Here is a 27835-nt window from a genome sequence, read left to right on the forward strand (position 1 = left end):
AAGAACTGGTGAAGGATAAACTTCAATCTACTCCGAGTTTGTGCTGCAGAACAGTACTGCATTTTTCTGTGCAGGATTTTGGTTTGAGTGTATGTGCCATGCATGTCCCGAACTCTCCATAAACTATAGGAGTAAACAAAGATGGACCATTACAGCTTTGTAAAATATTCCAAAAACCCATTTAACTCATGAACAACAATTGATTTGTGAAGCCTGCGTTGAATCCTTGGTTTTCAGTAGGAGCATGTAGAAGCCTATCTTTTCAGAAATAGAGGAAAAAAAGGGCAGAATACATATAATTCTTACTTCTAACCAAGAAAGACATGACACACTTTCAAGTAACTATGAATGGTAACAAAGATATTCTAGCACCGCATTATATTCTTAAATTGCAAGAATTAGTAGGCTGGAAATGTGCATCATTCCAGACTTCTACAGGTGTAAAAATAAATTTTAAATATGCAATGTGCTTGTTCTGTCATGGTCAAAAATGACTGTAATGACAGGTGATAGGCTGTTTGCTTCTGAACTGTTTATCCATAATAATTCAGACAGCTCTGGAGTGCTCACATTCTTCCTTTTCTATCAATTTGACCCATGGGTTAGGAAATGACAGTACTGGAAAAAATTCTGACTCTGACCAGCTAGAAGCAAATATTAGCAGATTGATAGAAAGTTTTATAAAGCTAAAGAGAAAATTTATCTTTCAGGGATTAGAAAGCTCTGGAGCCAATTCGGTTGAATTGGAGCCTGCCTCCTGACGTATTTTATAGTCCTTCCCAGTCTGATAATTGATTTCAAATACCATCTGAAAACACTGTAGGATGGCATCCAGAAAAAGGGGTATCTGGTATACCTGGCTGATATTTATTGTTATAAGCCAGTTCCTGAGCAAAGGCTTTTGGACACAGTCCTCCTTCTGACCTGCAGAATAAGATCAGGTAGGCTATAAAGCAATTCCAATGAGGGAGATAAACACTGACCCAGATGTTTTGTTTTAAAAGTCTCAATCAACAAATATAGAAAGCCTCTAAAACTGTTTGAAAGTCCAATACAACATTTCTGTTTAAGGGCTAATGGAAAACTAGCTGTTGTGTATGGAAATGGGTTCAGCTAGGGTCTCAAGTTTTGTTCCAGGTGATTTTAAAACTGACTATTTGAGATCTGCTTTGCATTCATAAACTTTTCCAAAACTCTTCAGGAAGAGGTCTGGGTGCTCTGAGGATTCAGAGATAAAAAGAAGCCACCAAAGTAGTCTTAGGGTTAACTTCCACTACCTCTGGCCTTCATCCAGCAAAGCACTTACTGTGTTCTTCACTTTGAAACTGTCTTGGTGATGTCAACTGGATTTTTCATGTACCTGCAGTTAAACACTCAGATAAATGATTATCTAGAGCTAACTCTTCCGTCTCAAGGCTTGAAGGCTTACGTTTCTGGTCATCACCTTCCCTTTGGACAAATACCCTGTCATTTGACTTGCCACACAGTGCTCCAGCTCAGGCTCAAAAGCTCTTCTGGCACAAACTCTTCCCTGTCAATCCTGAATCTGAACAGCCCCACTCAACCCAATCAAACACCTTCTCAGGACCCAAACACATTTACTGCAGAGGCCTGTGCCCATTGCTGGGGAGAGCTGACCCTCAATAAAGCCAGCCTGGCTTTTGAAAATTAAAGAACAACTCACCTTCTCTAACTTTCCTACTAGAATTTTGCCAGTTCAATAGAGAAATGTGCCTATACACAGCACAGTCTTCTGGTGACTCTTTTTTGAGTAGAAATCTAATAGCTGTCTTGTATGCCAGGGAACCACCTTTTTTTTTTTCCTTAGAACTTTGTAAAAGCTAATTGAAAAGCAATCACGGCCCAGCACTTAATGCGCTTTCACATTTCGATAACAAACATTTTTCTTCTGTGTTCAAGAGGCACATCCTGGGCAATTTGTTCCTTTTCATAGAAGGTAGGTAGTTTGATCTTAGAGAGAAGGCTACAGTATATCACTTCTACTACCTACTTCATATGAGAATAAATGTTTTATAAAAGTTCTGAAAGTAATTTCTTACATCAGGGAGGGTGAAACTTAGTCCTTGTACTCAAAATGCTTTAATTAGTTTTCCCTGAATCTGTTTTCTCAGTTGTCTCACTACAACTGGATCGGTTTTATTACCCTGAAGAAATAATTTGCTCTTATTAAGACCAAGTACTCTGTTCTATAATTTGTTACATTTATCTTTAATGTTAAAAGGTCTGAGCCAAAGTTCACTGAAATCAATGGAAAATCTGCTAGTGACACCAAAGGGCTTTAGGTCTTTTAAAGAGGGTTTTAGTCTGAAGAAGAGTCTACACTGCAGTTATTATGTACAGCATATCTAACATGGATGTTATTAGAGGTGTAACTATGCTCTGTACAGGACTTTGTGGGGCCAACTGGCAAGTATTTATGCAACTCCTTGTGCAGGTGGCTTTTTTTTCGCCTCAGCTGAGTTTTATGCTGCCATGGTTACATTGCTAGAAATACCTGCCCTAGTTAGCTTAAATTTAGCCTATGTATGCTTACACAAGTTGAAGTCACTCCACTATAGACATATTTACTCTCCCTAGGGCTTTCTTGTGTTGTAGTGATATGATTTCATCCCTTAAATCAGAGATATATCTCTGTCTGGTTTTGCTGGCTTGATCATGCTCCTGCTCATCAGCAGTCACCTGTAACACTGAGTCTTCTGTAGCGGTATTATCATTTTCAGTTACAATCTATTTTCTTTTTTAGTTATTTGGAAAGGTTTTGAAACTCCTCCTTTTCTGATAGGTAAATTTTTTCTTGCCACCTGTGTTTCCCTGGTGGATCTGCTAATAGCAATAAATTAATCCCAAGATGCATTATAGCATGGTTGAGCACCATTATATTGACAATCGAGCCAGAAAAAACCTTCTAGCTCCGTCCCTTAGAGACTGAATAAAAAACGTCATCCTAGAACTAGATTGATATTAGATAGTATAAAAATGGTGTTATGTGCTGAAAGCATTATTTTCCTCCAAGTGATAGTGAAGCCTAAAGCTTCACAGAAATGTATTTTAGAAGTGGCTGGTGTGTGTGTTTATCACACTCAGAGTCCTGAGGATATATTATAATTTCAGAGAACCATTTAAAATCCTGTACTAAAACATTAAACATTAATTTAACAAGAGAGGAAGTTCCTTACTAGGTCATTGATATTCAGCAAGGGAAAGTTTGATGTCTACAAGCATCTCTTATGTACTCAAGTATATTCTGTTTTTCTTATGGTCTTGCATGTCCAGGTGAGAATCCAGAACCATGTCCCATTGTACCATTATGGGCCAGAACCAAAGCCAGCTCAGCTTGATAAGGGGCTGTCTGAGGCCTTCAGTGGCCTTTCCCTTGTATCAGATGGAACTAAAAACTTTCCCTCTCTAACCTCTCTGTAATGCTCAATTTCTCAAAATGCAAAAAAGGTTTTTGAAAGCAGGCAATTTTGTGTCCTCATTTTTAATTGCTTTAATTTTTATTTCTTTTTTTTTCTTTAACTTGTCAGAGTTTAGGATAGACTTTGGTCATTTTTTCAAAGTTTCTTCACAAGCATGACAGCCACAACATGTTAAGAAAAGCAAGTGAGGTGTGCGGTGCTTTGGCTGCAGCAATGGCTATCATGAGCCCTGCAGTCAATTTTCAAGTCATGGTACTGGAATTTTTCCACCTCCTGTGGCTGCACACATGGACTTCAAGAAAACCATTACCAGGACTTCTAAAAGGAAGGAAAAATGAGGGAACAAATTGACTAGTTATTAAGAACGGAGCTATTCTCCCAATGAAACATGGCTCATGCTGACAATGGAGATTCAGAGCACTCTGCAGGTTTAATAGTCATAAGTATTATTTCAGTAATGATGCGCAAGAGAAAGAAATGATACACCTGAGAAAGAAAAATCTTGAATGGAAAAAAAAAATCTGCCTAAGTTTGTTCAGACAATTCTGTATCTTTTTTCTGGAATACCTTTACCACAGTATCTATAAAGAACCAGTGTCTAAGTTTTGGGGACTGCTGAGCTTCATTTCTAAACCTAATATGTACATGTTCATATACATAACATTTTTATTCCATACCCCTTATACTTTTTTTTTTTTAAACTTCAGAACAGAGGCTATTTTTACCAATATGCATGAATTGGCCAAATGAATCACCCTGATACAACCAGTCAATAATGCATGTTTTCACATACCTTGAAGAGTTAATAAAGACAACCAACTGGTGGCAGGCAGATTTATAACATTCAAAATACCTGGTACAAACACATGAGCTCAGAAGCCAAAGGAGGCGCAGACAGACTTCCCACCTTGCTGTCTTTTCTCCTTTGGAAGGTTCAGAAATATGATTCAAAAAAGAAAAAAAAAAACCCTCAGCATGAATGGGTGTAGGCAGAGACAGGACTGACAATGTATTACTTATGATCTACCATAAGCCCATCAGAATAGTATTGCTGGACCAAAGAAAAATACATTTCTGCTATAATTGTGGTGGTATATCAAGCTATCGCCATTCCTTCTATGCATGTAAGAATGACTGTGTTACAGCATAACTGTATTATAGTAGCTTTTGCAAAACTTCACAGCTTTTTTCAGAGAGTTTTAAAAGCTAATATCTGTGTTTATGTTATATAAAAGAGATTTTTTTTTTGCTGTTACACACATTTTTTAACTGTGAAGTGCATATTTTATATTCTTCATACAATGCTGTTTTTAATGAGATTAAAGGCTGCACAAGATATCTGTTTCTTGACTGATAGAAAGGCAGAAGGAGAAATTAGCACTTTGGGAAGAACACTGTTTGCTTCTCTCAGCACCAGCTTCTTGTCTTCAAATCTGAACCCCTCAATTATTACCATCCTTGCTCTATTGAAATTTGGGGGTAGAGGGTGCTCAGGTAGCCGGATATACCACCAGCACCCTTAGGTGTACCAAGAAGCCTCAAGTGTGAACTCCTAGGACGAGTCTCTAAGTCCTTAAGCTAAACTATTGACCAGCTCCTTTATATCCAAAACTCTGTTGTTCTTTATCACTGTTTTCAAGCTGGACAATTCTGTTTTCCACCTCACCTAAATGAGAGTCAAAAGTCTTTGATTTATACCCTCAGTTCTCTCATTTACAGATAGTACTAATAGAGATTTTTGACTATCCATTTTGCTTTCAGGTAAGGTTAAAAGTCCTCTGCATCTTGACAGGTATGCAGCAGCAGCAGGCTCAGGAGAGCTGTAAGAATGAGTCATGTGTTCTCTAGTGGCAAACAGGGAGGAATTCATATTCTCAAGCTGTACGAGGTGGTTTTCTCCTCTTTTATTTCAAAAACAAGAGATTTTCATAGGTATTCTAGCCAACTAAATTGATCAGCAAAACCACCTAAAGTTTTAGGTCAAGAAGAAAGGAAATATACCTTTTGTAGTTCAAGCAAATGCATCACTTCCCTTCCAAAAAGAGGATGGCCGTACTTCTTTTAGCGTTTCTCAAAGGTTGCTTCAGTTCCCTTTACCACCGGGGCCTGCTTGAAGAAGTTGCTGTTACTGGGAGTGCCCAGAAGTGGGCACACTCCTGCCCTTACGTGCTCCTTGGCCAGCCAACTTCTTTCTGCCAGCCTGTGGTCCCTGGAGAGTGTATGGTATAAACTGCCTTCCGAGAACAGTTATTTATGCTATAAATAGCATCGTACAAGCTTCTCACCGCAGAGCAGTGACCCTTTGGTTGACCAGACTTTACTAGTAGAAGGCAGCAGAGCATTTGCAGTAAGGGAGGCATTGCAGGCTATGTATACAGAGAGACGTTTTAGGAGATGTGCCCAAATCCTACTGAAGTTGTCAGGAGTTAGCCACCTAATGGACCCTTTCTGCCATTGTACATCTTGCCCTGAGACAGAGATGTATTGCTCATGCAGAATTCAGTGCTTCTAAGGGTTTTTTTTCATGTTAAGAAAGAAATTTAAAAAAACAACGTTACTTTTTACCGAGTTTACAAATGTAAATGCCAGAAGAGTTCAGGTTCCCAGTCTATATTTTTTCCTAGCATGACTCTTGATATATATTTAGCTATACTCAGAATATAAATTACAACGGAGAAGATCAAAGGGTTTTATTTCCATTTCCTGACAACCTTTGATTTAAATTCACAACATTAGTCTTGCACTAATACATTTAAAAATTTAATTTCCCTGTATTTAAAAGGGTTAAAAAAAAGTAATTAAAGTGGCTGTTCTTTACTGATAATGCAAGCGTTTAAACAACCCCATGTGGGTGCTCATATTAATGCTATACTGAGATGTATGAAAAAAAGGAAAGGTGAGTTTTACTACTTAATGTTTCTGATATTTTCTTGGAACCAGCACTCTGCCAAGCGGGGGATAAGATGGCAACATTGCATCCCTTCATACCCTGGCCACTGTATGGCACCTCAGGTTGATGCAGCCTACCTCCAGGACACTGAATATATCAGTGTGTTTTAGACACAGCTGCCAGTACAGTCAGCAAGTCAAGAAGCCAACTGGAAGACCTGGCATAGGGGTTCTTGTTGGCTGGCAGTCAGAAAAAAAGCTCTTTACAAAGATTTTCTTGGAGGAAAATTTATTTTGTAGCATCATCGGAGGGCAGCAGGAGAGGTCAGAAGTAAAATGAGATAGCAATTTGTTGGCAATATGGGGAAAATGCTGCCAGTGGACTTTGAAGTGGGAAATGTTTCTTAAAAGCAGACCAGATGGAAGTTGATCATTTTGATGCTTGCAGGACACAAAATAGACAGATTGTCAATTACCTAAAAGACTGCACAATTTGTCAAATACAAGTTGGACAACAAGCAAAAGAGAAGTTAACAGTATCAGGATCTTCAATGAACAAGTCAATGTAGGTGTGTGAAAATCTGTGGAAAAGATATTATTTTCAAGTATATTTTTAATCCCAGCTAAAATATTTCAGTTAGCGGTGCTGTTTTGTCTTGTTCTTGTTTTTAGCCTGGTTTTCCCAAGGAAATGTGGTTTATGCACTAGGATTATCTGCCTGTCTTCCGGTCTCTTGCCTTAATAACTTTTGAACCCACCATCCATTTTTAATAAAGGGACATGGATCTCAAATATACTCAGTTCCTACACAGTCAGTGAACACAGACAGTTTGATAGAGAAGAGAAAGCCCCATGAATGTCTTCTTGCTGCATTATGAGCACAACTGTATCAGGCATCAGTGAAGCTGTACTGGCGCAGTTCACGCCAATACACAAAGCCATAGAAAGCCAGGCTTTGTTGGTGGTGCTGCTCATGGAATGGCTTTAATTTTCCAGACTCTGCTGAATTCAATAGCCAAACAGTTAACTCAGCTGCAGTATATAAAAAAACTGTCACATTTACAAAAGAACAGACATTAGCAAATTAATTCCTTTTTATTATTATTGTTATTTCCTATTTAAAAGATTTGAAAATCTATTGCACAGAGTTCGGTAGGCATCCAGGCAGCTAAGGAAGATACGACCTAAACTATTTTCTACTGAAGTCAGCTGCAGTATTTTCTTTACTTCAAATACAGAACTACATCAGGCCATTGTGAGTGATATTAAATGGGAAGCAAGTGACAGGTGAGCTTGTACTGTCGGAGATGAGCCATCAAAAAGTCTTTAAAGGTTTTTCTCACTAAAGAGAGCAGAACAGGGCTCAGAACAGCTTGATGGATAAACAACAGGGAGAGGAATCCTTATAGATTCATGTATGCATACATGAGCCAATAATAGGAGGAAATACAAAACCATGAGGGAAAAAAGTGGATCATTTGTTATGTCTGACAATCATACAATAATGGATGCATAAACAAGCAAGCTGAGATGTTAGAGACCGATATCGAAGAGGACACCAATCTGACCTAGGCCCAGTGCAAACTGGAAATATTTTAGACAGCAGTAACCCTCATCAAGACCAACTTGAGAAAAGGAAGAATCATTTTCTTTAATATTTGAACTTATTAGCCGTTAACAAAGCCTGACTAGAAATAAAGGGCATGACTGTGTGGAATGGGAGACAGAGGTCAAATAAAAGCATATTCTGAATTCCATGGGAAACACCCCTCCAGAGGATACCACTCCAAAGCTTCAGGGACAACACTGATTAAAATGAAAGAAGAAAATACGAAGGCAGAAGCAATACTAAAGAATGTCAACATATTCTGAGCTGGCTGCTGGCAATCAAGTTAGCACGTTGCCCTCTATCAGCTGGAAATTCAGTTTTCCCTCAGTAGAACTGACTATGTGCACTTTCCCAGTCTACTGCAATGGAAAGTTCAATCACCTCCAGAAAGCAAGATGCAACTGCAGACATACAGTATATTCATGAACTCCCCCAGATCATTTCAAGAGCACTGTTCTAATTTGTGTGAGACACAGCCTTATTGAATTCTTTGTACCAAGGCATCTTTAGACCCTGAATGAGGTCGAGGGATTTATTTTAAAAATATAGATATTAGAGACTACACGAATAGGATGGATATTCCACAATGCCTGCCCTAAGGCTACATACCCACCAGGCTATTCCATCTGGCAAAAAATTATGAAGGAACCATTAAACTCAGACCTCACTGAAGCTGAAAGTAAGAGAGAAAAAAAGCAAAATATCTCCAAATGTTGGCATGTTCAATGAAGTTGAAATTACTGCATTTATATGCTGTACATTTATATATTATAGCATACATCTAAAAAGAGAAGAAACACAAGGGAAAAGGAACTGAAGGAGAAAAGACCTGAGGGACAAAATAGAATAGTCCATGGATCTCAAAAGACACAGCGACAAAATCCAGATACGCAGAGTTGAAGGAGCTCATCTAAGTTAGTATGAGAAAACTACTGCCTTTCCACTCAAGATGATACTGCCCACAAAGCTGTGGTGCATTTTACAGAATGCGCAGACCAGACTCTGGCAAATTGAGTGAGACGTCGGGGGAGCAGGGAGAGGGTATGCATAGCAGACTGACAGCATTAGCCCACCAGTTGACTAGCAGTAGTTCCCTCACCTGCCACTTACAATATCCTCCATCCAGGAGGTACTTTGCATGAAAGCAAACAAGGTGTTAGCTGACCTAAGCAGTGCAGAGGTCACCGCTGATGAAAGACTAGTGAGCAAGAATTCAAAGGAGCAGCATGACAGGAATGCAATGGCATGACAGGACTGAAAGGAGTGGAGCATGCTGCGTGCATTTATTCCTGAGAAACTATACAAATGGCGGTGAAGAGGTTCAGCTGTTTTGCATATAACCTAAGGGAAGAGGACCGAGCAAAGGAGGACAGAAGAAATAAAAAGTAGGTTGTCCAAAAGAGACGCCAGTGGCGGTGCATTTTCTGCGGAGCTTCATGCCACCATTTGCTTGGGTCACATGGTCCCAGGGAGGCAGCTCCCACAGCTGTGGTACGGCACGATGCCTCCTGTGCTGGAACAGAGGGCTCCTCATATCTGCCATCATGAAATCAAAATTCATAAAAAGGGAAATCACATTGTCATAGGAAGGGAAATCACTGTGCAAACTCCTGTACTTCCTTGAAAAGAAGGGAAGCTGATAGGTGAGTGTAAAGGGCAAGAGAGGAGACTCTCATGCACACTTTAGAAGAAGGTGAAGCTTAGGTCTGCTTGAAAGCTTTTTGTTGCATTTGTTTCAGGACAGAAACTGAGGGTTTCAGCTAGCTCATACTTTCATGAAAAGGGCTGATTTCTATTAAAACACTTCACATTTTTTGGAGGGGGGTGATGGGGAGAGTGATTTGAAGAAGATGAAATTTTCTGTGTTACTGAAAAGGCTGCAAACACTTCTCAATTGCTCTTAATGTCGTCTCAGTTGTAAAGAGCTGCCAAAAGTTTCCCTATCATCACCTCCATGATTAAGCACAGAAATGGACCACAAGCCAGTGAAATCTATTTTAAACAAAGTCTTGCAGTCAGCATTGCCAAAATACATCTTTATCATTAAAATAATAAATAATTTTTACCCAATATACAAAAATAGTAAAGATCTCTGTGCCATGGCTCAGCTCAGGGAAAGTATGTCTCAGAACACCTGAGTGACCTTTTGAAAATATTTTGTGCTAGAAAATATGAAGCATGACATCAAAATTATATCCTGCTCCTTAGTTAGTATCACTGTGTAGAGATAAAGACCAAACTGCTTGTTTTGAGACCTGGAAAAGAAAGCATGCAATAAATATCAGCTTCCATTATTTCTCCTTAAACAAACAGCAGAATATTTCAGTCTACAAATCTCAAGCGACCTTCAATTGTTGCTAACATCCAAATCTAATCTGAAGACTGAGGACATGGATGAAAGTGGGATACAATTTCTGTCTTATCCTAAAGTCTATACCAAGAATAGCCTTTACTAGATCCAGAAGATCGGGTTACGGCTCCAAGACTTGAATACCTTCCCTGTTGCTCACTTATATCCGTTGCTTCCAGGAAATCAGGTTCCTGCTGCCGATTAGTTTCATCATCATCACTCATCCACAGAGTCTTACTAATCTAAGAAACCTTTGTTAGTGAGTGTGCAGCTAGCATGAGCTAGTGTTTAACCTTGTCTCTGCCACGTTTCGGTGCGTGATAGCCGATGTGCTTCTAGGGATTTGGAGGGGCAGGAAAGTGAGGGGTGAGTGGGGCAGCAGCAGATGCTTTCTCCATGCTTCATTCTGCTTTATGTCATGCCCACCACCATGAGATATGTATGCCTTTTTTTTTTCTAGAATAGCATTCAAATCTTCAGTTTCCCCCAAAAATCTAAAAATGCCAGGATTTGGTCAAGAATTGGGTATAAATGGTCCAGTCATGAAACAAGAAAATGTGTTCTCCATTTTGTTTCTTGGTTGCATGCAGACTAGCCCAGTTTAATCACTGCTGTACTAGGCAGTTCTTGTAGTGCCCAGCTCATGCCTCTGTTCTAGCACTGCGTTTACTAATGGGTCACCAACAGCAGGCTACTATAGGAAGGCATTGCATTATGTATGGCTGAACCTAGGCTCCTGAGCCCTGGAGTCTGGCTCCACTGAACTCCTTTGCTGGCATCTCTTCTGCTTTCAGACTTTCCTTTCTGAATGAAAATGTCCAACATCTTAACTCAAAATTGAATTTCCTCCTTTGCTTAAAAAGGGGGGGGGGTTGGGAGGAAGGAAAGATCCATCCTACCTGGCTTTGAGCCACAGTGGAATAATGGCTTTCAAGAAGCTTTTGCTCTCTGGACTTCCCAAATAGCACCACTGCTGGGGGAAGGAGGTCCTGTGCTAAGGGGAAACAAGATGCAAATATTCTCAGTTGCATGAAGGAATTATTTTCTCATTATGCTCCGTGGGTCTCAGTGGTGCTCTTTGTAAATACAAAAAGACAAGTATCAGTTTCTATGTAGAGGGACATCTACGGAGACAGGTACCCAACCCTCCCATACCACCTGCGTGCGGTATTTGCTAAACTGAAATGTGTAAGCCCCTTTCAGTTCCCTTCCTTGTTCTGTTCAGATTTTCCTATAGTTTGTTCTGTCTTCTTGTTTTAGAGTTTGCATGAGCTTCCCATTGTGTTTGGGTTTGCTAACCTGTTTCCAGGCCTGACTAAGGTGGTTTTGGTCATATTGCCATTGTATAATTAAATAACTGTAAAATTATTCAGATGCGGAAGAATTTTCAGAGAGAAAGGCTGTTGCCATCAGACTTTTGGGACAATTTATAGAGAGGGAATTCTCACACGGAAGAAAATTCTTGAAAAGAACACAAAAAAGAAAGGAAGGAACATTGCCATAACTCAAACAACAGAGCTGAACTGTGCTGGGGAAAAGAAAATCAAACCAAAACCCTGATAAGAATAAAGCCTAGCACATCCACTTTAGTGTATCTTCAGTTTTTGCTGTATGCCAGAATTCCTCACAGACGGTAAGGTTCCAATTTTTTTCTTCTGTTTGCAAAGATCAAGCCCCTGCCCTGTCCCCAGATAATGGTATAAAAACGAATCATGCTCAGAGGCTTCTCGTGGACGGTGGATCTATTTCGCTGTCAGAATACCATGGGCAGAGTCCAGTTCCCCAGTTGTGCTCTCTGGTTCCTATAACTGCATTGAAGTGACCAGATTTGTCAGGGTGACCAGGCTGAGCTCAGTAGCTTGTGTTGGTGACAGACCACACAGCCCCCTTCTTCTCCATGTTGATCTGACATGAGTTCTTCTGCCTGGCTGGTTTCCTTTGCTTTGGCCATGTAACAGTCAGTCAGTTTATTTTGCTCAGGCTCCCTCATTTTTGAAAGCTTGCTTCAAACTTCATTGAGTTTATTGCCTACACTGTGTCAAATGCGCAGTTCATTATTGTCATTGTTTTATTAAAATAGTCCCTAATTGCATCAGATTCTGTGCACTTGACTGCAATACTCTGCAGAGATCTACTTTATTTTTATGTTGGTCAAAGCCAATGGTAAAGCTGCCATCTGCAGCTAAACTAAAGCCTTCATGAAGTGCTGCCATGTTTTCCCAATGCCTGGTGTTTAGTTGTTGACAAGGTCTGTCTTGAATCTCAAAGGTACTGGGTACACACTGCTTTTGCACACCAGGGGTAAAACACACTGCTATTGCAGAGGAAGCAGCATTATGACTAGCTGAAATCCACTTCTATATTTAGAGCCTTCATGCATTCTTTATAAGTTTTGAGTTATCTTCTCTGATCGGCAAAGGAAAGCAATGCTGTTGCCCTTTTTGTCATATATTAAACTGTAGGGTGTTAAATAGAAAGGGGAAATGTATATCAGTCGATAAGTGATCTTTAATATGTAAAACATGCTGCTTACATTCTTCAGATCTAAAGTAGAGATACTTTCTGGGTTATGTGTAGCCCAGCATTTCAAAAGTTTGTATATTTTAATGCCAAACTCATACATAGGGGTGTTATAATGAAGTGCAGATTCCTGAGAACTTTACAGCAAAGTAGGAGGAAGTCAGAGTGAAACTTTCAGTTCATTTGTGATTAGTAAGGCATGACAATTTGCAGGGCTTTTGTGATTCTAGGCCAGTGTTGAGAAATAGAAGCAAAACACAAAAGACTTTGAAGTTTTACCATTTGCGTTCTGTTGATATTTTATTGTTTCATACAGCCCTACCAATAACACTGTGAAGTTTCTGTCAGCATTTTAGGATTTGTCATGCCTTTATGTTGAACTTTTCCAGGGAAAGTGGGAAAACATATGTACAATAGTTTTTATCTTCTGTGCAAATGACTGTTTTTGAAGTATAGTCATACTGAGAATCTCGTTTTAGTGCAAGGGAAGCTCTGTAGATAATCACGTCTGGGTATTTTTAATAGCTCTTGGTAATATCTTGTCCCCTTCCACTCTAAGTATCTTTGAAAGCCCTCCAAGTGCTCCAGGAAAGTGCTCTGGAGCAGAGCTATATGCGTAACAGCTTCAGGTATTATCAAGAAAAACTTTAGATAATAAAAGAAGTTCAAACCTTGGACTTTGCAACCTTCTACAATTAAGACCCACTGATTTCATTAAAAACCTTTTATGGAGGACTATAAATATGCAGTCTCCTTATAAAATTCACTATAAAGGAATTTGTTTTGTTAACTTTTGGGGATGAAGTACCAAAGCTTAATCATTTAGTAGGGCTGGCAAGATGAGTGTGAGGAAACAAAATCATGACTTCGGTCATATTAGCACCATCCAAGTGAGAAAACTGGCAAAATCTAGTCCATGAGGCCCTGCCTCAAGCAAACAGAATCAAACCATTAATGTAAACACAAATGTTAAATTTGTTTAACAGGTCAGCATTCAGATTAATCAAAGAGCAGACCCTTATAAGCATAATTTTGGTTCCATATCTTGTAACAGAATTTACAGTCATAATAATAGATTTCTTTCCCAGAGACTGGTTTTACAGCAACTCCAAGTAATTACCCACATCTGGTGATAACTTTAAAAACTGCAGTTATGAAAGGAGCTAATCTAAAGGCTGTGGATTCCCTGTGCCATAACAGATCAGGTTTTGGAGCCACATCCACTGTGACACCCTTTAAAGGACAAACACTGCTGCAAGTTTGGAAAGACTCAACTGTAAACTTATTTATAACATCATTAATATTAACATCTGTGTTACAAAGATCTTAATTTCCCTAATGATGGAAAAGCAGCATGAAAGATTTTCTGCACATCTCTAATTAAGTTCAACCCAATTACAAGCAGTATGGTATGGTAGAAAGTTCATATCACGTTGTCCGTGGCTGGACTAATAGGTAGTCATCTCTGATGAATTTCAGTAGTTTGCAAAAGCCCCCCCCCCCCCATATTTATATTTGTATAAAAAAGTCAGTGATATACATTGCAGAAACATACAAAATGGACATTTTTCATTATATAGTTCAGAAATTTGTTACACATTCTTGGCTATCCCATCATGCCTTGCCCACTAATCCGTCTTCCCTACATTCACTCAGACATCATACTACTTCTTGGTAGCATCACGCAGCTGTCATTTTTCAAGCAATCCAACAGAGAACTATTTCCTTTTTCTCCCAAAGCAGAGATTTCCTCCTCTCCCCAAAATTGCAGGGATCGTGTTCAGTCAAGACAACATTTGATACTAGATTAGTGACAGAATTAGCATTTGATACTTCTCAAATCTACACACAGAAATGACAACCTTGGGAATCGTGTGTTTCCACCGTATCAAGAGGGTTTAGCAGCGTTTGTGTTTATTTCCAGTTATTTATCTTGCCATTAAGCTCTTATCTGAATGCCTCACAATCTTTACGGTCCTCAGATCAGCCCTGTGAGATAAACAAGCACTATTGTCCCCATGTCAGAGGCTGGTCAACTAGAGCCCAAATTTGCAAAGTTTTTTTTACATTGTATGCTGGGCCACAGACAGATGGAGAGATGGAGAGGAAGGAAGGAATGAAAGACTGAATGAACAAATGAATAAAGAAAGAGTTACTGATTTTAAGTGCTTTAACAGTTCAAAGACAATCCTAGGCCTGACCTCATTATACTGTGAAGCTGTAGGATGCCCTGTAGTGGATGCTGCTTAATCTGCATACCTGGCAGTGATGGAAAGAGTTAGCAGGGTCTGCCAAGGGCATCAGTACTAGCTTGCCCTGGTACTTGGGGCTTTGGGCTTGAACCATTTCCATCCTGTGCTGGAACAGGGGGTCTCTGAGAAGACACCGCCATTGGTGTCCTTCTCCTGGAGCTTGTCCTCTCTTGGCTTGCTGAGGTGTGCAGTGTGTGTCTTGTGGCTCTTGGCTGTATGAGTTGTATGTATAGTCGTAAAAGCTGGCATCTCATCATAGCTTATTAATTAGTTTCCTTGCCCAGGAGATCTGGAACCAAGGTACTGAACCAGGGTCTCCCAGATGAGCATTTCTGTCTGTGCTATAGTTTCTTATGCAACGTAGTCCTTCTCTGCCATTGCCCTCAAGATTAGCCTTCCTGTTCCACAACTGGGGGTGGGCAGCATGTATAGGAAGGGAAGGGGGGATTGGCAGGTGAAGAAATCACTACAGAGCTTAACTACAGACCTTGATACTACTGGGATCTAGGCAACTTGGTGCAGAGCTCAGAAACAAAGAGATCTCCAGCAGTAGGATATTCACCTCCATAAAGACCTGGCCCCCAAAAGGATTAGTGGCAGCTGTGGGGAAGGGTGATGGTTCTGCCTGAGGTGGTAGTTACACGGCTTTTGGGGAATATAGCCCTTGTGACTCAGGTAAGTAGGGTCACACAAAAACCTACCATAGCAAAGCTGTCCCAAGCTAGACAGGCTCCCCTCTAGCCTCTTGGCTAATTTATATTTTTCTCACTTTAGTACAGAGATAACTGTTTATGTGTTTGTGACCTTTTATATTTCAAGAAGTTACCAAAAATCACTTGGTGGGGGGAGCAGAAAGGCAATCTGTATGTCTTTGGGGCCATCCCTTGAATTAGATTTGAGACATCAGGCTTTGCAAGTAGAAGGCTATGAAGATCAGCCAGGCAAGATGTCTGACTATAGATATAAATATAGGTAGATAGATATAGACATACAGGCTTATGGCTTGGACAGATAAGTATGGCCCCTCAAACCCCATGTGTGTTTGGGGTTGGAGGGGAAAGGAAGGAGGATGTGGCATTTGGAAAGATCTGTACAAAAATTCAGCCTTTGCTTTTTTATCTGACAAGCAATAAAGCCATTCCCAAGTCAGGACAAAATCCTCCAGTCATACGGTCAGCCCCTGTCTCACTGGGGTCGTGGCGGTGTGGTAATAAAACAGAAAATATTTTAAAATACATTCTAAAAATGCCGTTAGACTATTTCTTCTAAAATACCTCCCTGAAAAGCCAAGCACCTTACTAGCATCAGTCCAATTATAGGACCCAGAAGGAAAGGGAAATTATAAGTGATAATTTCAGAAATAGCCCCAGGATGCACTGTGTGTTTCTCTGAGTCAGGCAAACACCAAAGGGTATGTCTGGAATATAGTAGCTGGCACATACCCAGGCAGAGAGCTGCAGTCTTACAGAAAGCCTGACAGACACTCTGCAATGCATATATCTTAAAGGCAGCACCAGCAGCACTTAGCCATTCAGATCTGATTCTCGATAATAATCTGGGTTCAGCAGACAGTAAATGGCAGACTTTTGGGGGATGAATCCTAAGTACCATTGAGGCTGTGGTACCACATCCCACTAGGGTGATTTCATTGTTATTGTCATTCACATTATGATCTACACCCTGTTCTTGCAGTGACCTAAAGATCTGCATAAATTCAAGGAATGAGTAGTCCTGGACAGATCCCTGGACTTGTGCAGTCCACAGGATGACAAAAGCACATAAAATTTCCGTAGGATGTGGCCCCAGGAATAGCATGCATCTATAATGACTGTTGTGACTTTCATTATGAAAGAGGATATTGGCTAGTGAATATTTTCGGTGTACTACCAGACAGGAGAAAACTTACTTGTCTATGTTCATGCTTTCAACTCTGTTCAGCAAATCAATATTGAAGTTTTCTTCCTCTTTTTTATTTCTTAACTTTCTTTGCTCCCTTTCGAAATAGCATGGAGGAGAGAGAGGGAGTCACTTAGCATTTGAGTTTTGGAACTAGCTCTTGTAAATCTCAACAGCCAGCCAGCAGCTGACAACTTCTAATGAGAATGATCCTTTGCTGCAAGCAGCCAAGTTCCTTCTTCAGGGTTCTGCCGTTGCTAGCGTACTTCTATGGGAAGACACTCAGGGATAAAAATAAGTTAGAAAAGAGTAGCAGGAAGGGAAATAGTACTGGCTGCAAATCTGTCAACCAAAATCAGATGTTAGCTTCTCTTTCTTGCTTCCAATTTAGTAGAAATATGGTAAAGATTTGAAAATTTAACTTTTCATCAAATATGATCCTATTTTTCACTCCCTAAGTTTAAAAATGTCATTATATTAGTGCTCTCTCTCTTTTGAGTTTCTAAAGTGAAAGAAAAATGTTGTGTTTTTAAAGGCTGGAAGCCTAACAGCATGTAAGTCATTTGCACCTGAACTTTCCTTTCACTTCCCTCTCTTCCCCATTCAGATCCACAAAGGCCTTTTTCACATCAAGCATATGAGAACTTTTTGTGTGGTCAAATTGTTTTTTGTAGTAATATTTTTTTGTATATAATTTTTTGTAGTAATAATTTTGCACTCTGTTAAAATTTCAATATAGAAAAAGCAGGACATTGTTTATCTGCCTGATTTGTTTTTTTTTATTCTATTTTATATGAAAGCTCCATAGGGGGCAAGGAGAGAAGACACAGTGAGTATAGATACGTGTCTTGCTACTCTGGGTGAAGTAAAGACAGACTGGTCCCATTATCTTCAAATTTTCCTACTTTTTCTACTCAAATCAGGCTTTTGACATCCTTTTAAATGTCTTCTTTATATTTATTGTATGGAGAGACAAAGGAATTCTGGAGATGCTTAAATAATTTTGAATGAGGTAGGCCTAGAGTCTAGCTGAAGTGGAATCCTTGATAAAATGAAATTGCTGTACTGGGGACCTACCTGTCATGGAAGAAATAGCAAAGTGTAGACAGTGAGATTCCTATGCACTTTTACTTTCCTGTGTTCTTTTCTCTATTCATCAATCTGTCAGATGGGGAACAGGCCACTGGAAATGGGATTTTGTTTAATTTAGTGATGCAGTCTACTAACCCTTCATCAGGACCTGTGGACAGCATCACGAATTGAAACCTACATTTGGGGAATTGGTGCAAGAGGCCACAGTTGGGATAGCTTCAGGCTCTTCAGTCAACAGACTAAAAACAGAGAATGTAGGTCATACTTCATCTTCTTTCCTTTCAAAAGAAAGCACAGATCTTAATAATATCATCCTGCAAGTTGGTCATGTTGCTTTAACGCAGAGAAAAGATGATAATTGATGCTATATATATATGGCACACATGCAGGCACTCAAGGCTACCCAAGACCTCGCTTCTCTGGATGTCTTTGGAGTTGTGCAGACAGCCTGTCCACTTCCTTCATCCCAAAATGTCAGTGAAAAATGTTCCATAAAATCATAAGCTCATTTAGGTCGGAGGCAGACAGTCGTCCTGGCCTAGTGCCCATCAAGAAAGTAAACAAGACACTGCAGAAAATTGCTGTCTATAAAACACACACACACACAGAGGCTCTTGAAAGAAGGTAGCTAGTCCTTTCAGCCTTTCTTTATCACTTCAGTAGTTCTGAAGAAAAACAGGCAAGGCTCTTACCATCAACAGCCTGGTTTTGACTAGAGTTTGCTTTTTTCCTCCAGCCAGCTTGCTTTCACTCCCACTCAGAATAAAACAAGAAGAAAGTGTGAAAGCAATATTAAGTGTGGAGGAAGAACACGTCAAAGGGATTTTCCCTTCTGAACCTGTTCCTTCTGTCACCCACTGTCCCTTTATCTCAGAAAGGGCCTGATCAAGAAACAGAGGCTGAACATTGCCACGAACGCTCAGCACCTCTCACTCAGCCCAAACATCCATGACCACTGTTGTCCCCTCCCTCACCACTCAAACGCATGCGCACACACACACACACACACACACACGCACACATATCACAGGCACGTCTGGAAGAGAAAAGAAGTTGACGTACAGTGTGCACCAATTCTTGTTTTCTTTGTCTCAAATTAAAAATAAAAAAAGCCTCCTTCATTCTTTTCTTTCCCCACCCGCTTGCACTGATTATCATGGGGAGGTATTGCAAAGTACCTGTGCTCCAAAGAAAGCCACCTGGCCCCTAGGTTCTGCCCTCATTAGCACAGATTTGGACCATGTAAGACTTTGACCAAGTCTGAACATTTTATAAATGATGGCCTAAAAGCAGAACAATCAAGACAGGTTTTCTCCACCTGCTGCTTTTCTCTTTCACACAGTTAGATGCTGCTGCTATTAACTCCCTGAACAGAAGTTGCCCCTTGTAGCCAGGTTGAGCTTTAAATACTGTTTTACCTCCTCAGTGTAAAAAAGAAAGTGATGTTTAGACTGAGGAGATTCTAGGTCATTCTCTTTAAACAGAAAGGATCTATTTTTTCTCCCCATGAATGGTGAGGAAGCCCTGTGCTACCATGTCTTTGCAGATGGCCTGAGGAACTGTTTCTTGTTGGAGTTTACATCTGGCTTCAGTACTGGGGATAATCCTCGATCTGCACTAAGTTCCTTGTTCTGCCCTCCCCTGCAAAGCAGGCTGCAGTGTACCTTCAGCAGAGTAGCTGCAATGGGACAACTGGGGCTAGCATCACCTAAAGCAACCGTGACAGCCAAATGGAATTGTGGCAGCCGTGCAGGCCAAATGCTAAATAACATTTACAAAAACTAAATAAAGTTGCTGGGCCCAAAGGCAATATGGAAGGCAGCATTTGGCAATTGCTCTTTTTAAGGAGGTATATTTTTAATGGTATTTTTATATCATGTATATATTGCAAATATGAATTGCTCACCAGTGAACACTCATCTTGCGAAGATTCCAGCACTAACTAGAGCTTTCTTTCTCACATAAAAGGAATATATCACAGAAAAAATAGGACTATCTCCCACACGGTCAGGTTTTAGCAGAAATTAAAATCTTAATCTCCCATTTATTGCTCTCTTCTTAACCAGTGAAGTTAGAGAGCCTGGAAAGATGCCAGTCTGCAGTTATCATACAGGAGAGTCACTGTCTATTCTTGTTTCCAAACACGGATTTCCTCATCTATGTAACTGCGCTCAGGCAGGCATTGTCTCAAGAAGGGCAGAAGAACATTATATCATTTCCTTATCACATTATCACTTAAAATGCAGGAATGTCCTGGGGTCCCAGCCAGATTGGGGCTCTACTGTATAAAGTCCAGTGCAGACAGAGAGTCTATGAGCAGTCTCAGGCTTGTCAGCCTTTGCAGTTTTAGTGTGATTTTTTTTTTTTCCTGAAAACCATAGCTGCTGCATAGAGATTACTGCCTGAAAATCTCACTTTATTTTTAAAGGAGTATGTTTCTCACCCACAGTGTCTGGAAATGAAAGTCCTAAATGCTCCAGCACCAGAACACATATAAAAAGACTGTAAAATGAAATTGTGTGCTTTCATGGTGTTAAGTCAATCCTGTGATTGATTGCGGAAAGGAGAGGGTGTGAGGAAGGGAAGGTGTTATTCAGGGTTTCTGAATGCTGGAGTTGGACAGAACTGCAGGTCTCATCTCTCCTCCTCTCACCAAAGTTTAGGGATTTTAAACAGAGTTTATCTTAATCAGACCATCTGCAGGCAGAGTAGAGGCCAATAAAAACTGGTTCTCTGAGACCAACATCCATAAGCTGCTGCCTCATGTCATAACAGAATACTGGTACACAAAGATGTCCAGGGATATTTTGCAGGCTGAAAAATGCAATTCATCTACCACCATAATGGATTGTTTCCACCGCAGTTCTTTGTGAGCGCTATTTCTTCAATTTCAGTTCAATTTTATTTTGGCTTGAGCTTCAGCTTTGGGTTGCCACTAACCTAAAACTCATGACAGATTTAAGCAAAGCTTTGCAGTTCACTGTGTGAAACAGAGTCATCCATGTTTCCAGTACACACAAGACACAAATTATTTCAGAGACACTCAAAGTCACCTTAATCTCAGCAACTCTGCCTTTTGAGTTTATAAACCATCCTGAAACCAACTAAATTTTGCACAGGTACAAAGTTCCTCATGCTCATTGCATATGGATTAGTTGGCAATCCTGGCCCAAGCTGTTTCCAATGCATGTAGCAATAGAAAGGATTCAAAGTTAGCTTTCTCTGCATTATTGCCACCACAGCAGTTCTCAGCCACAATAAGAGGCTATTTTATTTTTCTTATTCCTCTGAAGACACATGCTATTGCTATTTGCTGGATCTCTTGCACCGATACGCAGGCCCTACAGTTAAGAGGGAAAAGGCTTCAACATGTTTTGCTTGCTGACGACTACTTTGGCCAGTGCTCAGAAACATATGAATTACATCTAGGCACCAAGCCAGTATGACCTTCAGGTCAGCCGGTATGGACTCTCCATGGTTAAGTCCAAGCTGAGGGAGGCTGTGGAGGCAGAAGAGTTATTCTTCACTGAAATCCCCTTGTGGGACCAATATTAGAGTTAAACTTTGCTAGCTGAGCAACAGGGTTAATCCAGTAAATTGGGTTTAAAAGGACAAGATTTAGGTAAATGAAAGGGCAAAGAAAGCTACAGTTAATAAATGGAGAGAAAACTTGTGTCATGTTTGCCTAAAAGTTCTTTTGGAATTTATGAGTCTTTTTTCTGACCTGGAAGTCTCTGAGATGGATTAGTTCCCCTTCCAAAGAAACCAGAGTGAAAGTTTGCATTTCTAACAAGACTACATCTGGGAGCTTTTTCTCTCCTTTGTGGCCCTGCACGGATCTCAGATCATGAATCTCCTTCTTCTGTTATTTTTGTCTTCATGTCCTTCTTTCCTACTTTTCTGATTTTTTGTTCACTGTTTTTTTTTTCATCCTTTCCACGTTTCCTCCTGGGCTGGAAAGCAAATGCAGCCCATCAATGTCACCAGCTGATTTCTTGAATGCTGACCTCAGAATACCTCTTTAAGGGCTCTTTAATACTGGCCTGAATATCGTTTCTGTAAGAATGGTCCCATGACATTGCTTTCCTCTGAGAACCCGTCAGCGGTCCCCATCAAAAGTAAACTGAGTGAGCCATAAGTCTCTTGTTCATCAGAATCAGGACTGGCATCCAGACAGTGCAAAGAGCATGGAGAAACTCCTGAGCTGGAGGTGGTAACTCTTCTGTTTGCACATCAGAGTGAAACTGGGAGCACCCAACATCTGCTAACAAGATGATGGAGTGGACAGTTCTCTATCCTTGTTCATTTGTTCTCAGTTTTGATTTGTTCTCCACCCTTTCTTTAGCTGCACTTTTCCTTATTGTCTTTTGGATCAGCTAACCAAGTTAAACATTGAATCACAGAACCTGATTTTTTACTCTCTACTGGTAAAACCAGAGTTACATTAGCTGAGAAGACTAGTCTACCTGAGCAAATGACCTAATTTGTCTAGTTTTGATTAGTGGATTGTAAGAATGGCAGACTGGGTCTTGCCCTGCATCGTGTCATTGATAACAGCCCAGTTCAATCAAAAAACATGAGAAATGGTGCAAGAAGGAACATTCCTTCCTCTGGTATTAACTTGCTGTTTCAATCATTCCACAGATTAGGGACTTCCCAGTCTGGAAGCTGTGCTCAATTTAATAGCCCTGCATGAAAGAAGCCAGACCAGTTCTGGGGATCTAGGCAAAAGTTCCCAGGTTTCAGTGCACTTATGTGTATTCATACATAGATAGGAGCAAAAACTGCACTGCTTGTTTATGAGATGACCTGGGGACCTACAGAAGTCTGTTCTCTCAAATCTATCACCTGATGTCAAAGTGGGATTACCTCCCCTTGGCCACAGTGCACCCACACCCACTGGTGAGTCATTCGTATTTGCTCTCACAGGATCATGGGCTGCTTGAACAGCCTCTTCTCCCTTCACACAGGGCAAGGAGTGGCTGTTTGGTTTCTTAGCAGCACGATCTGGTAAAAAGGGGAGCTGCACGCTGAGAAAAGCACTTATTGTAACTTGTGTTTACACTGAAAATTTTGAAAGCACGGTGCAAACAGGGACATCAAATATAAGCTATACCTCAAATATGGGCTTTAGTCTGAAAAGTGTGAGAGAGAGATGACCTCTACCTTGCTGGATGTTAGCGTTGCTAACAGGACTAACACAGCAACTGCAGTTGCGTGTGGACATCATGATGGATGGTAAATCTTCTAGTTAAAAGTTCTTTTCTTTTTGGGGGGGGAAACTTAAAACATTGCTTTATTTAATTTCTTGATTATACTGGACACCATTGCTTCCACAAGGCCTTTTTTTCCTCCTAAGGAAAAAATAAAAAATGCATGAGGAGCAAGCAACAATATAAGTAAACCAAAGTTCAGATGGTAAATTCCTTCACTCTGAAGACATGCCTGGTAAAGATTAGAAATACACTGTGTAACTATATGCCATGTAACTTTTACAGAAGCAGAGCGATGGAAAACAGAAATCATAATGAAGTTGGGATGGAATAGGACAAATAACTGAGAAAGGGCAGCACGAAAACTCATCTCTGTAAAACTGCAGTTGTAAACCCAGGAAACAAAGTAAGGAAATGTCACTAGACAGAGCAAGTTGTTAAAGAGATGTAAGAAATAAGTAAAAAAAAAATCTCAAAAGGAGGGAGGTCTAAGTTTACCTGACCTATATTTTCATGCTTGAGAGACTGTGACACTGGTCACAGAATAAAAAGTTTTTCAGAGATGTAGCAGGGATTAGCAGACTCTTTCAAAGCATTCAATGAATATATGTGAAGAGCCGCTGTTGTGGTTGTCCTAAGCAAGTGAAAAAGGTGAAGAAGTTGACTTTGTCTAAGTTTGAAACTGTCCCTCATAAGTCTGCCCAGTTCCTGAGAAGACTCTTTCGTCCCTTGTGCCTTGGCCCTTGAAGCATGCGGTTCATTTTTGTAGCAGTCCCTGGTCGCTGAGCATTGACTGGCCTTGTTTTCTTCATGAGATTAGGAACCTACAAGTTGTATGTCCCAGACCTCTTCATTTGCATTGTCCCACAAGACCATTTTATATATCAGCAGAGAAATTAAGTTTAAGAGAGAGTGACCTAGCTACCAAGTGGGCTAAAAGCAATTCAAAGATTGTGATCAACTTAAGATAAATAACTCCAAGTTAAAGGTTCTTTTTGAACTAATTAGACTTTTAGAGTTAATAAAAATACTCAATTCTTCTGAAGTTTTCATGAAGAATTTTATGACAGATATGATCCTGCTTTGAGTCAAACCTGAAATGCCTCAAACCTCCCTTTCTGGTTTCTGTGCCAATCTCTATTTTGGTACTTCTGCGTTCAGGTGACCAGAAGTGAAGAGGAAGGCACAAAGAGCAGTGGCCTTTGAAAGCTTGTCAGTTTTACCTAAGATAAGCAGACACGGCTATGTTAGAGCTTTCAGTATTCATTTGTACTTTTCTGTGCTTACTACAGGAAATACCTCGAATATTACAAATATTGAAGTTATCTAACTGCAAATAGCAGTTATCTTTGGCGACTGGCAAGTTTTTAAGTCTCTGCTGCACAGAACTTGAGCAACTTTTCAAATCTTATCCACAGCTCCATTCAGCTTCAATTATAGCGTTGGTCAATGAGCAAGGTCAGTTCTTTATAGCAGACAAACGAACATTTCTGATTCTATTGTCCTCTAACCTCTGCTAGGGAACATCATTGTTCATCTGTTCCTGGGTTGCAGGAAATGCCCTGGTAATTTGTATGTCTGTGTCACAGACTATTAATGAAATTCTGACACATTCAAACCACCAGCAAAATGTAAAAGAAAGCCGTGTCATTGCTGACATTACGTGGAGAGCACTGAAGCTAAATCTGAAAATCACAGTTCTCATTTGGGAAGATATGTAAGCACTGCTCGAAATGCAGAGAGATTTGCATGAAAGACACTGGGGTTACTCACAATGTCCAAATGACACAATGTCCTTCACATACATGTAGACCTGCACCTAATGTATCAGAAGTGCCTGATCTTGTTTATTGCTTCAGCCAAGTGCTGCGGAGTCAGAGAAGGCAAGGCAAGCTGCAGAGACATTTAAACCTGTTTTAAATCTTGTTTTGTTTCATATTTTGCTTGGGCAGACTCGAAGATTTCTTCCCTCTTTCTGCAGTGGGGGCCTCGATTTAAAACAACATGGAAAGGCAGTCATGTAGACCTGCCCCAGTTGGATTGCACACTACAGAAAGTGTGATTAATTATGAAAAATTAAAGAAAAAGGGGATATGTTTAGACTGAGAATGCAGACAGTTCCTTGGCTAAAACTAAGGCTGAACAAAAGGGGTAAGAATTCTAGAACAATTCTGAAGGATTTATTTACATCTTTTAAAAGTCTACATATGTTTTCACTTAAAGCTCTTGGGAGGGTCATTTCAAAGATGAGAACTCCTGGCTGTTCATAGTTATCTCTACCTCTACTCCCCCTGCTTCCAACTTGAACTTTAATATACAGACCACAGCAAAAGGAAATGCAAGTCAGGTGTGACATACCAAATGACACAAAACCTCTGTCACAAGAAACCAATTTAAAACTGATCAATGATTTAGTAACATTTATTGGTGTATTTTGTACAGTTTCCCAGAGAGTTTCTAGCCTTGCTGCTAGTAAGAAGTAAAACCTAGAATTTTAAGGGGGATTCTTTTTAAGCTCTCCCCCATAACAAAATGAAAAAAAGATCCAAACATTTGTTTTTTCCAAAAACAATTCTCTTTAATGTTTTTTTTTTTCATTTATGCTTTCTTTATTATACCTTCAATGTAGTTTACTCTTAATCTCCTCTTTTAACTCTCCAAAGCCTCAGTAATTCTTACTCTAGCTTTCTAGCACACCAAAAACCAGTCATATAGTTGCTTGCAGATTTGAAAATGGGCCATTAGAGCTATTCCATCACAAACAATCCAGTGCAGTTTAAACAAGAAGACAGTAGAAATATATGCCATCTTGAGTCAAATTAAATGTCCAGCCACTCTAATGTTCTGTCTCAGTATTGTAGGCTTCATGACCAATTTTCATAGTAACACAGGAAATAAAAGAACAAAAACTACAGCAAGGGGCAGAGATAATCTGGATTTCTTTGACCAAATCTTCCTTCTTCAGGTAGCACCTAGGGGTAATCATTTTATGGAGATCTCCAGACACAGTTCATCCATGGACATCTGGTTCTGACTGCAAAGGTCAAAAACACTTATCTGCAAATAGAAGTCTAGAGTAAAGAGCCAGAGCAGGTAGCCAGAGGCTCTGATTTCTGTCTGAGAGCTCTGTGATAGCCAGGGTCAGGGAGACCAAGGGGAATAGGCTGTGGGCTGTGGGCAGAGCCCTGCCTCAGATAAAAAGGGCTAAAGATTTTGACCATTTTTCTATGTGTTTGAAGTCTCCATGCTAGGTAAAAATTGGATGTTATTAAGCAAAAATAAATGCACTCTTTCCTGAGCACCTTGCTGTTTGGCACTTAATGTGAACAGCCTCCTGACTACTGAGAAGAATTTTCACTTGAATTTCAGACACAAGACGAGGATTCACAAAGCCATGGAAAGACGGACAGCTTGAAGCCGTTGTGAGATTTCAGAAAATTTGTGACACCCTTTTAAACAGAGGATCTTCACCTGCATACGCACATGCTTGCAATGGGTGCAGGAAACACAAGTGGTGCCAGGAACGCGGTTTTATCGATCATTCTACCTGGTACAGAAATCTTCAGCTGCTTAAAGTTCTGTGCTCCAAGCCCTGTAGAGTTAGATAGCTCATCTGCCCTCTGCTCATGGATGATTTTTGCCATCCACACATTTACTGCTACAATTATACTACATAATGTCATTGGTATTTTTTTTTCTTTCAGAATTCAAATATTGGTTCACCTCTAATTGCTAAGGAGAAATAACGAAAATACAAAAAATTACCATAGTATTAATGGTGTCAGCCACGCCTAGATAATCCCGGTCTGTGAACTCTGTGTCCCATTTCGAGGAGTTTATGGCTCTGAGACAGCAAGCAAGCAGTGAATGCCAAAACAGGCAGGTAATCACTTGGCAGAACATTCCTTTGGCTTGAGCTTCAAGCCAGAAAATGGACATTTTCATGATAATGGCATACAGACATAGGATTCCTTGAGGGAAATACAACTTGTTCTCAATCTCTTCACAGGTGACAACCCCATCTGCTTCGTGATTTATGTTCCACATGCTTGTGTCAGTTGCATCTTCAGAAAGTAACAATTTAATGTAAAAATGCATTCCTAAAGTATGAATGGAAGAAAAATAGGTCCTTCATTAAATAATGAATCATTTCATTTCAAAGTGCATCACAGGAAACATCAGATGCTCATGTTAATGCCACACAGAAAATGGAAATATAAAGAATATATTTAATTTGAGGGACTGGGGAGAGGAAACATGAATGGAGCCACTGGAAAATGTAATATTGTTGTATTCATCCTTGCTTGCTTTGTACTAGATGAGAATCCATTAACATCAAGTAAGGCCTATTTTAATCCTCTTGCTAAACCTCAACTCTTGACCCAGGAGAATTTGCACTGAAGCAGAAACATGTCAATCATTTTGGCCAATTAAGTACAATAATAAATATGAAGCAAGAAAAAAAATGTGGGTGGTATTGCCAGGATAAGGAGAGCAGTGTCTACACATTTTGAAAGCTTGTCTAGATTATTAGGTTAGCTCAGTGAAAAATCACCTACAGCTTGTCTCCTAGG

This window comes from Apteryx mantelli, chromosome 1, assembly GCF_036417845.1.
Source record: "Apteryx mantelli isolate bAptMan1 chromosome 1, bAptMan1.hap1, whole genome shotgun sequence".
Classification (NCBI taxonomy): Eukaryota; Metazoa; Chordata; class Aves; order Apterygiformes; family Apterygidae; genus Apteryx; species Apteryx mantelli.